The sequence below is a fragment of the Rhinatrema bivittatum genome, chromosome 5 (genome assembly GCF_901001135.1).
Source record: "Rhinatrema bivittatum chromosome 5, aRhiBiv1.1, whole genome shotgun sequence".
Lineage (NCBI taxonomy): Eukaryota > Metazoa > Chordata > Amphibia > Gymnophiona > Rhinatrematidae > Rhinatrema > Rhinatrema bivittatum.
Window position 1 is genome coordinate 234,546,504 of NC_042619.1, and position 13,707 is coordinate 234,560,210.

The window sequence follows — 13,707 nt, forward strand, 5'->3', positions numbered from 1 at the left end:
CCAAACCCTTTGGCTACATTTTATTAACATTTTAATAGCTTCATTTTACATAATAAATACGCAAAAAAAAAAAAAAAAAGCTTTACATTTTCAAGGAATAAATACATACATATGTCCAAGCATTAAAGGTTATTGTGTTGTTTTTACATGGAGTTGCCAAATAGTTTACTTTGCATCATATACAAAATATAAATCTAAAAGAAAAGCTTGCAGAATCAATATTTGCTTAAGATTTTTCAATGTCTGTTGAAATACAGTTGAGGTGAGGAAGAAAGTAGTAAACTCTTATCTGCTGTTTTGTGTGTGAAATTTAAGATGGATATGTTTGTTGTTGGGGTTTTTTTTTAAATAATAGTTGGCTCTGACATTTAGTACTTGTGTTTGGGAGAATTATCAAAGGCCCCATTCACATGAGGTTGCTGGTACAAATTGCCGTTGTTGAGGCTCTTTGCCATCTCCTAAAAGCCTCTTGTCCTGATTTGGAATTTGACTGAACTTTAATACTCCTTCACGCAAGTGATGATCAGTGCCTAGTTAAAACATTTAACTAGGGCATATTGGGGTAGATATTCAAAAGCCATTTAGACAGATAACTCACAAGTTATCAGTCTAAATGGCTTATATGGCATATTCAGCCTCTTATCCTCCTAAATTATAGCCGGATATAAAAGGGGCGTTCCAGAGAGAGGGGTCCTGGTATCTGGCTAATTTAGCCAAATATTGGGGATATCTGACTAAGTTAGTCACATAACTTTAGACCTGTTTGGAAGCAGGTCTAAAGTTATCTGACCCGGCACCATCCCACCCGCCTCTCCCCTGCTTACCACAAAAATATGTCCCATTCTTAAAAATGGAATGTAAATTTCCAAAATTTGAGCTCTTTCAGCCCTCCCCACTAAAAAATCTTAACTTTATGTCTTCTGCTCTCCCCAAACATCCACTCACCCCCCCCCCCCCCCCCAATCCCGGCACCCTCCAACCCACCCAGTTACCTTGAAACTCGCCCCTCTTGTCCTGCTGGGATCGCTGTGCTTCGAGATCCCGGCCTACGCTTCCAACGTTACTTAGGTAATAACGCTGGAAGATGGGGTTGAGTGGTGTTTGAGAGGGCAGAAGGGATAAAGTTAAGATTTTTGTAGTGGGGGGAGAGAGGGGCTAGATGCCCGGGCCAGCAGCACTCATCTTTTAAGAAATTTACATTGATTTGTTAAGACTGAGGCAAATTTTTGTGGCAAGCGGGAGAAGGGGGTTGAGATGTGGGGGGGGGGGGGGGGGGCATTGGGCTGGGAGGCCAGCGGCTTGGTGTTTTCTTTTTCTTTTAAACGTGTGCTACTTACCTGGATATCTTTAAAGATATCCGTGTAGGCAGCTAGTTATCTGGCTACACAAGGCTGGATAACTTTAGGTCTAACCGGCCATATTCAACTAATGGCTGGTTAGAGTTAATTATCCGGCTATATATATAGCTGCATAATTTTAAACAAGTATATTCAGTGGGACGTTTATCCTACTGAATATAAAGGACAAGTTAGCCAGATAACTTATCCACTAAACAGCCTACTGAATATAGACCCCTGAGAGATTTAGCTCTAAATCAGCTTCATAGCTGGCACATAGCATGGTCCGTGCACAAAGCTGAAGCGTCACATGCACGGTGTCTTATTTACTGGGTCCTGGAGAAGCCATTTATGTGGCACTTGCCTTGGTGCAGAGCTCACTAAAAGATGAATAAACTTATACAGGAAAATATTAAAATGAGCATGCGTGTGCCCACAGATGCACTAGAATTTTAAATCATGCACTCACATTTAAAACATGCCTGCTGGGCATGCATACCACCTTGTTCTCCTTCTCTCCATTCCTGAGCACTTTCCTTTTGTGGGGATGGATGTTTTGGGGCTGAACTAGATTCTCCTAATTGGTCTCAAAGCCCGCGTGCCAGGGGTATTACACCCTTTGTATTTTCTTCAACTCAAGGGCCTCAGTCTATGGTTTCAAACCCTCAATGCACCTTCACAGTAACCAACCTGTTACATGAACAAACTATTTTGAGAAGAACCCCTGGCTTCCTTACCAGGAGGAGTGCACTAACCAGCTGGGCAGGTTCAGAGATATTTAGTAATGAGACTTGCCCTTTTGTGCCGCCATGTGGGAGGCTGCAGATGGGTTGCTCTAGCAGCTTATCACCACCAGGCACAACTTTAGGGTACGGGTTTTCAGTTGGCTTTCTGCCTCCTGTCTCTTAATTTTCCTAAATTGTTTTAGAGGAGTTGCCTGTTTTGCCCTTTCTGGGTTAGCCGCTCAGCCTGACCCACTTATTGATTTTTTTTTACTCTTTTAAGCCAATTTTTGGAGACTTTCCCTGTGAGAGCCTTGATACCCTTTCACAGAGGATTGAGGCGACCCCTGTGTAAGGTTAGATCAAGGCGTAGGGAAGATTCTGTCACTCCTCTAAGGGGACAGGCCTGTCTGGGAGGAGTTTCAATGTTGAATTATCTATGTTCAATGACTATTTTATCTGATTGGGAGGCAGGGAGGTTTTTCCACCTTTCCTATCTCTGTTTTGTTTTCCCCTCTTTGAGTCGGTCTGGTTTTGTTCCACTTGGTACCTGGGAATCTGTGTCCAGTGTGCTGGGAGGAAAAGCATCTTTCACCTAGGAAAAGCCTGAAGAGTAAAGGTGTCATCAGAGGAGAAATGGATTCCCATCTATTTCCAGAGGGAATGATTTGAAGGTGTTGCTCGAGCGCCTTGCACTTGAGAGGAGAGTGCCCCCTGGTACTTTCAGAGGGAGACTGAACATGTTTAAGAAGAAGTCAGAAAAGGTATGAGAATCGGGGCTTATGTTCTTATCACTCTATGCTGCTAACCACTCCACAGTGGGGAGAAATTTCAGTAACTGAAAGGAGAAGGAGACCAATAGTAGGGAAGTGGCTTCCATAAAGAATTCAGAGACTTTACTAGAAGAGTGAGGTCCCAAATGTATTCATCTTTCTTCTGCATTATTGTTTATCAACTTTATTTTGAAAACTCAGAGCTGTAAAGAACCTGCATTTTCAATTATCAGCTATCAATAAAGAAGTTGGAAACCACTATCCTGGTCTGAGTGATTTTTGCAGCTACAACAGAGACTTAAGAAAAGGGGATTGGAGCTAACTCCCGCCCCCCTCCCCCATCCATGGAGAACTGAGAGCAGAAAGGGTCTCTCTCTCTCTCTCTTCCTATGTGCACCTGGGTGCGGTCTGAGGGATCCATCCTGCCTGGGGATTACTATTTTATTTTGGAAGAAAATTCAAAACATGTTCTTGTTTTTCTAATAGTAAGGAAAGCATTGTCCCTGTTAAATCTTTATCTTATAGCAAACATGCTAATGGATGAGTGTGTGGTGTTGTTTTTTTTAATCTCAAAAAGACTCAAAGTATTCCTAGGAACAAGCTCGTACAGTGAGTAATTCTGCAGGCACAGACACACACGATGATCTCCAGGAAGAAAGGGGGAAAAAAAGTTTTAAATGCATTGCATTTGGTGGTTGTTCACACATGCAAACTCTCTTAAACGCTGTTCATGTGAAAATATGCAATGTCTCTTCTAGTTATTTTCTTTTTCCCTAAATGAGAATCTCTACAATAATACAGCTGACTTCCCCTATCAGTGGTAGATCTGTATGATGGAACAGAATTCCTGTTCTTTAGTTTGCAAAGGAGCTTGTACCACACTTGGGCCAATGCCTGTGATGACTTTGTGCATTTTCAAAACACTAATGGCTAACTACCTGCATCATTAAAGAAGAGCTTTCATTCCCTCAGAGATGTCCCATCCCAGCACTGGTGGTGTCCTAATCACTTCCCATGCCAGCCAAGCTGGCTTGTGACTTGGCTAACATTATAAAAGTTAATTTTACATGCAAGAATCTTGGAAAGCAGCAACTGTGGGAGGGGGAAGACAGTGATGTGCTTCAAAACCTGCTTTCTTGAAAATACGGTAATGGTGTTTCACCAGCACCGTTGGTTCTGTTAAGTGAGATACACTAATGAAAACTATCCACAAGTCTGTTGCTCATCAGTGAAAATTATTGTAGGATGATGGTGCCTTAAACCTTTGCACACATTTTTCCCTGGATTCTTCATTGTGAAATGTATGTATACTGTAAGGGAAAATAGATTTTCCATTTTATACGCATAGCTAAACTGCTAGAGTGCAATAACAAAAGCCATTCATCTGGTCTAATGCCAATATCTGGCTTGTCTTAATAAAAGGGGACCATTTGCACAATAGAATTAATTCCATGCTTTAATCCCTGAACTAAAAACATGCAGCACTTCTGAAAGCCAGAGATGATTTTGAGAACAAAGTTCATTTTACAAGTGAGCTGAGCTTAATACTGGATAATAGAAAGACTAGGGGGCACTCCATGAAGTTAGCATGGGGCACATTTAAAACTAATCGGAGAAAGTTCTTTTTTACTCAACACACAATTAAACTCTGGAATTTGTTGCCAGAGGATGTGGTTAGTGCAGTTAGTATAGCTGTGTTTAAAAAAGGATTGGATAAGTTCTTGGAGGAGAAGTCCATTACCTGCTATTAAGTTCACTTAGAGAATAGCCACTGCCATTAGCAGTGGTAACATGGAATAGACTTAGTTTTTGGGTACTTGCCAGGTTCTTATGGCCTGGATTGGCCACTGTTGGAAACAGGATGCTGGGCTTGATGGACCCTTGGTCTGACCCAGTATGGCATGTTCTTATGACACAGAGAAACTGAGAATATGAGGATAAATAAGGTCTGGAAGGACCATCTCATGTAAAGAAAATCTGGGGTGAGAATTAATATTAGGTCCACTGTAAGTGTCCAAGGTATGTCTCTTAAAATTAGCAGGAAAGTATATTTTGTAGCTTTGCTTGGAAACATGGGTGAAGAATTGTGGGTGCTGTGCTAGTCCACGTGGACATGCAGAATTATGAATCAAACACATACCTTTTTATTGGACTAATTTAATACCTCTGTGACTGGCTTTCCAGAGTGGTATCCTCTGTTCATCATTAGTCCAATAAAAAGGTATCACCTACAACAGGGATGGCGAACTCCAGTCCTCAGGGCTGCAAACAGGCCAGGTTTTCAGGATATCCACAATGAATATGCATGAGAAAGATCTGCATGCACTGCCTCCACTGGATGCAAATCTTTCTCATGCGTGCTCATTGTGGATATCCTGAAAACCTGGCCTGTTTGCAGCCCTTGAGGACTGGAATTCGCCATTCCTGAGCTACAACTTGTTTGTCTGACCCTTAATTCTACATCTTGTAAACATGGAAAAGTTCTCCTAATAAATGCATGGTGATTATTAGTGCGGATACAGTATATGCTTCTTAAAAAAGAGGGCGGAGAAAGAGAGTTACAGCGTAGCTGAGAGTTTTTCTTCCAGACCTCATGCCCAACTGTTGTCCTTTGGGATAAGGCAGTGCAAAATCATTGGAAGCTTCCTCCTGATGGGTTGTTTTTTTTTGTCCTTTTTCTGGTGATGGCCAATGTTGCATTAAACTTATTAGGATCAGTGAGCTTATCTCGTGATATAAAAAAAAATTTCAGGAGAAACATCAAATGGCTGTGGAAGAAATGAATTTACAAAAGCCCCAACAACAAACGTATTCCAGAGACCCACACAGTGATATAAACTCACCAAGAAAAATTGGTCAACTGGTCATATAACTTGATCTTCTATAAACTCATACTTTATGTAAAAAAAACCCTCTTTTTATGCAGACATTTATGTGGGACTGACAACCCTAAGCTCTTCAATTTTATAAAAGAGCCAATTCAGGAGAAAAGTCCACTTTTCTTTATTTAATCCTATCTATGTTTTTTTTATGTTATTTTGTATTTTTTAAAAAATCTTTAGAAATCACCAAAAACAGTCCTGCACATTCACAGAACAAAATTCCTTTTCAAATGATCATCAAAGTATTCCCACGCTTATCCTGTCATCAAATGTCCGATCCAACCCAGACACATGAAGATATGAACTGGTCCCAGATGAATAACAAAACAATATAAGAATGTGAGCAAGTGGATTTGGTTTTTTCCCCCTGAAGCAGACAGAAGTTCGAAACATGATATCGTGTTGGGGTTGGATCGGACATTTTCTAAAGATTTCTAAAAATTTTTAAAAAAATACAAAATCACATAAAAAAAATATAGATAGGATTAAATAAAGAAAAGTGGACTTTCCTCCTAAATTGGCTCTTTTATAAAAGTGAAAAGCTTAGGGTTGTCTGTCCCACATAAATATCTGCATAAAAAGAGTTTTTTTTACATAAAATATGAGTTTATAGAAGATCAAGTTATATAACCAGTTGACCAATTTTGTTTTTGTGGAAGAAATTATACATCACTGTACTACATCTCCATAGCATAAAGTGCCATTCATTGGCATGGAGTCCTGTATTCTGCATGGTTGATGTTTTACTGAGAGCAGTGGCAAGGCACGTACAACACCAGACCCAGAGCAGCTGACATAGGTGGAGGAGGAGGGTTTTTTTTAATTTTTAACCAAGTCATCTTCAGAAAAAGAGCTGAGACACAGAGATGGCAATATGGATCAAATAGCTGGGCAGAGTGGATGTGGCGGATGGCCTTTCTCTGCCGTCATCTACTATGTGCAATTCTAATAGGAAGTTCCTCCAAGTAACCTCTAATGAGGTTCTCCATTTCAATACCAAGTCAACATGTTTATGAGCTGTCTTTTTTTTTTTTTTTTGCCTTTCTCTAAAGTTACCCTTTTTTGTTGCCAAGCATTAAAAAACAGTCCCTGTTCAAAGTGCATGCATCTGATAGAATGTGCTTGTAATTCAAAGATTATACTCTATCCACAAAGTACAGGAAGTAAAGATGGATGGGCCATGGATTATTTTAGGACACTGGCATGTCCAGGTTTCTTCAGTACTTGTAGCAATATGAACTGAGTTTCTTTAGGTGTTTATAGGAGAGAGAACTGGTTATATAAAAATTCCTTCCAAATTTAGAAATGATTAATGCTTGTCTCAAATTGAGTAGATCTGATTGCTTAATGGGCAGACCAGACCACTTCTGCAGCCCTGAAGCACATGGTTTCATAGCTGTGTGTGTGAGTCACTTATGCAGGGTGACTTCAGCACAGGTGTCGGAATGGGGAGGGCAACCTGGGCCCTGACCCTACCAACTTTTTCTTCTGCGGGGGATGGGGCCCTTCAGTCTTTTCTTGGCTGGAGCAGCTGACACTGGCACCGCATGGGTGCTGCTACTCTACTGCTGATCTCGCTGTCTTAAGTCTCGTGAGAGCAAAGCGAGAGTAACGTCTACTGTCATGCGGCTCTCGCAAAACCTAAGTCTGCAAGATCAGCACTAGAGTAGCAGCACTCGGCATGGCTCAAATTCATAGAGAGCGGTGCAGTGCTGGCATCAACTGCTCCAGGGAGGGCCAAGAAAAAGCTGGAGCAGACCAATAGGGAACTGGTAAGATGAAGAGTGGGGCTTGGAGGTAGGAAGCAGGTGGGGGGGTGGAATTCTCTCCCCCAGATCCTCTTCTTCCTTCTCTCTCCACTTTGCTCATTTTAGAGCTCCTCAGTCATCTCCAGCAATAATCTACTCTCGTCTCCTTTCTCTTCTTCATGTTTTCCCATCTTTAGTCCTCATTTTCTGTCGAGAGCAAGGCTGAATTAGCCATGCTGTCTGGAAATGTCCTCCAGCGGCCTTGAGGCGGAGCTTCTCCTAGGAGTTACAGAGCTCTGCTCTGTGCAGCTGCGTGCATTTTCCCGCGTGATCTAGCGCCCTCTTTCCCTTCCGTCTGTTTCTTCCACGCTGCCTGACGCACATGGAGAAATTTTCTCCTGACTCCCCTCGAAGTTGTTCTTCTTTTAAAAAAAAAAACACCCCAGCATTTTTCAGTGCTAACATTAGGGCTGAAACCGGCTGGTTTCAAGTACTGCCAGTGTGGCAAGGTGATGTCGATCACCGGCCACAATTATTGCTATCTGTCTGGGGCTGGACCATGACCAGTCGGCGTGTTGCAACTAGGGTTGTATGGCCCCACAGGCCCAGAAAATGGTGAGGTTCAGGGAAGGAAGTGACGCTCCTATGCCTCACAGTTCGGAAGCACTCTCCTCCACTCTTCACCAGGGCTGCATCTAGATCGACCGAAGAAGCGGAAGAGGGCCTCCTCACTGGGACACCAGGGTAAGGGCACCAAAAGCCAAAGGGTGCTTACCCCCACAGCGGCCCCCTCCACTCCAGGACCCGTCGTGGTGCATGGACAGTGCGTCATAGGGCCATGAACAGGAGCATCTGCCGCCCGACACAGCACCACAGGCATCCAAACCAGTGCAGGGTGCCAAGAGTGCTGACCATCAGAAGGCATCAACACCAGCACCGGGCCTAGCATCGAAATCTGAGTGCACGACACATGTGTTGTGAGACCAACACAGTGCATCAGAGCACAGCACATTCAAGAGCGCCCAACCCAAGCCGTGCGCATCGTTGCCCATCAGCACGACCCTGACATACTCGACGCAATTGACACAGAGGAACTCAGCATCGCCAAAAGGGCACAAAAGATCGGAGTCTGGACACACACACTGGAAACCCAAAGTGTATGAAGCGTGAGATCAAGTACTGGATCCTCAAAGGATCTTCACCCCACAGGAGATGCATGAGATGTGATTCTTGGACGTCGCTTCGCTTTCAGACTATCCGAACTCAGAGCAATCCTCCGCCTCTTCGCACAGAGTTTAGTCAGACATCTCCTCAGTCTCCATGCGAAACAGGAGGCCAACACAGTTGCAGGAACCGCTCCACAAGTGCGCCAAGATTTCACAAGACTGGGCCCCTCGCGACCACTGGCCCCGGGGGCCGGACTCAGACATATTACTCACTGCCATTCCCTGTGCATCATCAGGACACGTACGCACCCCCAGGTTGCCAGCACCAGCAGGAAAAGATCTGGCGGAACAGGCAATGTCACAGATTTCTACAGTCCTCAGTGGGCTCTTCGCGTGTCCCTGGAGTCAGGTGGACAGGAACATCACCCTGCTTGTCCATCCTCCGAAGAAGCCCCTCCAGAGGACGAACCCCATGTGCCAAAGGTTCAACAGGCAGGGAGATCACCACAACCACAGTTTTCTCCTTAGCCTAGCTCACACTTGGAGGCCTCACCTCCCAGCTCTCCAGGTTCATCCACCAGGTTACCATCGGACCCACCAGAGGAACCACCAGAGGAACCACCAGAGCCCTCTTCCCCACTGGAGAATCTTTTCTATTCAAAGTTTATTGAGAAAGTGGGAGCGAAGCTCAACTTGAGTCTGGGACCTTCCTGATTTCAATGTCAGAAGTCCTGGGCATATTAAGGATCTTTGAGGTGCCAGCCAAGCCAATGGTCCTGCCCTCCCACAGTGTATTGGATGTTGTCTTGGAAAAGAGTTGAGTCTCCTTTCTCGACTCTGGTGACCTCCAGGAAAACAGATCTAAAGTTTAGGATGAGGAGATATCCATACTACACTGCTCCACAGCTCCCACATGCCTCCATCATGATAGAATTCGCCATGAAGAAGGCTAAAAAGACAAGACTCCACTCGAACACTCCGCTGGGTAAGAACAATCATTACCTGGATGAATTTGGGAAACATTCCTTCCAATCTGCCATGCAGGGGGCAAAGATACAACAACACCAGTTCTATATAATGCAGTATCTTTATGAATGCCTCCAGTCCATCGACTCTGCACCGGAGTTGACAGGGATGGCCCCGTCTACTCACTGTCAATTCAGGAACAGTTCTTCGAACACAGCTCTGCCACAATAGGTACTCAACATGGAAGAAGGACTACGTCACCTCCTCCGGACCATCTATCAATTATATGAGATATCGTCCCGGGCCTCAGCATCAGTCATAGTGGCTCGTCGATTGGCCTGGCTAAGGGCCAGTTCCATCAGGGAGGACATGCATGACAAACTGGTGGACCTACCCTGCAAAGGGGACAATCTCTTTGGCGACAAGCTATGAGAAACTGTCTCGCAGCTAAAGGAACAGAATGTGGCAGTCTTGTCTCTAGCCTCTCCAGCTGACCAGTCTACCGGCACGAGGAGGTATTACCCGATCTATCATAAACCTGCCTTCCACTGGTGCCCATGCCACCCCTACCCACCATACAGGGCCCCAGCATTCCAGCAACCTCGCCAACAGCCTCAACAACAGCAACAAAGGGGCAGGGGCTAATGACAGCATCAACCGTCAATCCCCACCCCAAAACCCCCGCAAAGTTTTTAAGACAGGCGGGGCCACCCCTGTCAACTTCGGTGGGGGGTAGAATAGCACAGTTTTTTAGTTCCTGGTCTACGATAACATCTGACCATTGGGTGCTGGACATTATTCGCAGGGCTTACCAGCTCAGTTTCAAGCGTATTCCTGCTCTTCCTCATCTAGCCAAATTTAATCTGACTCCAACACAGGCACAACTCCTGCGAACAGAGTTAGCTGCACTGCTTGCTCAGCCATCTGTTCCCCATATTTCCTCATTTCCAAAAGGTCGGGTGACCTCTGCCCAATCTTGGACCTAATGGAGCTCAACAAATTCCTGCTCAAGAAGAAGTTCAAGATAACATCCCTAAAATCTATCCTTCCCTTCCTACAGCCCAATAATTGGATGTGCTCACTGGATCTCAAGGATGCCCACTCCCACATTCCCATGCACCGCTCCTCATGGTGGTACCTGTGCTTCAGTCCAATGGGCAGCACTACCAGTACAAGGTGCTCCCCTTCTGATTATCCTCTGTCCCCAGAGTATTCATCAAATGCCTTGGGGGGGGGGGGGCCACCACCGCCGGAAGGGGGTCCAACTATTTCCCTACCTTGATAATTGGTTGCTGGAAGCATCAGACAAACTTACCCTCAGAAAGCAACTGAGAGACACGATTGATTGCTTACAAAAGCTAAGTCTCATAATCAACTACATGGAGTCCAGCCTCCAGCTGACTCAAGTCCTTCAATTTATTGCAGCAAGGATAGACACGGTAAAGAGGAAAGCATTCTTGCCAAAGGACAGGGCAGAGACATTCTATACACTAGCCAGACAATTACAAGCCTCTACACAGCCTTTGGCCCATCAGGTCCTCACCATCCTGGGACACACGGCGGCAGTGATTTACATGGTGCTTTAGACCAGGTTGCACATGCGCCATCTGTAGTGGGGCCTCAAGGCTCAGTGGACATAGTTCTGTCAGTCCTTGTCAGACACAGTACGCCTCACCCAGGCCATGCGGAGGGATATAGCCTGGTAGCTGCACCCACAAACGCTCACGAAAGGCGCCCTATTCCTGATACCTACATATGAGTTAATCCTCACCATTGACGCGTCACGCAAAGGATGGGGAGCCCACCTTGCCCATCTGCAGACGCAGGGTTATGGTCAGTGGCGCAGTGCACGCAGGGCACTTTTCACCTTTGTCAACCAGGTTCAAGGCAAGAATGTCATGGTTCACACAGACAACCAAGTGGTCATGTTCTACATAAACAAGGAAGGAGGGTCTGGGTCATGGATGCTGTGCAAGGAGGCAATTTGCATTCTGGAATGGGCGGTCAGACATTCCGTCTAGTTGCAGGCCACTTATCTTCCCAGGGTGGCGAACTCAAAAGCAGATCGACTCGGCAGGATATTCCATTCACACGAATGGTCCCTGAGCTAGAGGGTGGAAGATGCCATTTTTGCCCAGTGGCAGGCCGGTGGAAGGGGATTAGGCACCTTCTGCCTTGCGCCACCCCCCCTCCCCGGTCGCGCCAACAACCCCTGCCCCTGCTTGCAGCCCCAACTCCTACCTTTTGCGAGTGGTGGCAGCAAAGAGGAGTGAAGATACGAATCCCCATTCCTCCTTGCCGCTGCTGCTCGTGGCCCCACATAGCTCACACCCCCTAATAGTTGGCACCCTAGGCCTAATGCTTCCGCCGCCCTGCCCAGTGGGGTACCCTGAGCATGGACCTGTTTGCGACAGTGGACAACAGGAAGGTGCACAAATTCTGTTCCGTGTTTCCGAGTCCAGAGAGATCTGCACAGGATCCTCATTCCATGGACATTCCATTCTCTACGCTTCTCCACTAATTCTGCTCCTGTCTCACACCATTCAGAAGTGCATAGAGGTTGCGGCCAACCTAATTCTAATCGCCCCAACATGGCCTCATCAACCTTGGTATGCGTATCTAATCGGTCTATCAATAGCTCCTCCCATTCCTCTGGGGGAAGGGGGGGGGATCTTCTGTCACAGGACGGAGGCTTCATCTTACAGCCTGGAGTTTGAAAGGACAATACTAAGTAAGCTCTGGGTGTCAACTGAGATCCAAGATGTATTGATATCCTCGCACAAGGTCTCCACCAGAAAGAATTATCAACTCAAGTGGCAGCACTATTCTGCCTCATGCCAGCTCCATCAGTTAGATCCATTCTCCTGTTCACCAGAAACCCTGTTTGATTACCTGCACCTGCTTTACCAGTCAGGGTTAGCAAAAGCATCAGTCCGAGTGCATGTCAGTGTGATAGCGGCTTATCACCAGCTGCCCAATTGCCTCCCAGTTTCAAACCGCCCATTGGTCTCTCGCTTCATGAAAGGGCTCTTACACCTCAGACCCACAGTGATCAAACCCCTACTGCCCTAGGATCTGAATCTGGTGTTAGAGCAACTCATGCTGCCACCATTCGAACCACTGGACAGTTCTCACGTGAAATATTTAAACTGGAAAGTGATATTTCTGGTTGCCCTGATTTCTGCCAGGAGAATTAGTGAATTAAAGGCATTAGTGCACTACCCCCCTTATCTGCAGTTCCACCATGACAAGGTGACCCTCCAAACCCACCCTTCCTTCTTTCCCAAAGCGTTTCAGTGTTCCACCCCAACCAGGCTATCATTCTGCCACCATTTTTTTCAAAACCGTACAGAAATGCCAGAGAGTGCCTTCTGTATACCCTAGACTGCAAGGAGGCGTTAGCTTACTACAAAAGGAGAATGCATTCTGAACAAAGAACATTGCAGCTTTTTGTCTCTTTTAATCCCAGTACACCTGGACTTCCGGTGGCAAAGACAACCATCTGAAGTTGGATTTCTCAATGCATCCAGTTCTGCTATTCAAAGTCGCTTCCTAGCAGGGTGAAGGCACATCAGATCTGAGCATTAGCTACCTCAATTGCTCACCTTCGCAGTGTACCATTAATAGACATTTGCAAAGCTGCCACATGGTCTTTGCTGCATACCTTTACATTGCATTACTGCTTGGACCAGCAAACGTCCTCCGATGTGGCCATGGGAGCAGCAGTGTTGGAACACTCCACGCGATGAAGAGTCTCCACGGCTGTCCATGGTGAGACAGGTTGGGCTTGCTATAATGAAGTCAAAGGACAGGAACAATGGGCTGTCAGTGGGTGAGATGCAACCCGATGGCTGGGAGACTCCCAGACAGCATGGCTGATTCAGCCCTGCTATCAACGGGAAAAAGCAAGTTTGCTTACCGTAAACTGTGTTTCCATAGATAGCAAGATGAATTAGCCATGCGGATCCACCTGCCTCCATGGGCAGCCCTCTCCAGTATCCACCACAGATGATTTTTTGCTTTTTTACAGATTGAGGGGAACGAGGGTGCTAGATCGTGTGGGAAGACACATGCAGCCACACAGAGCAAAGCTCTGTAACTGCTAGGAGAAGC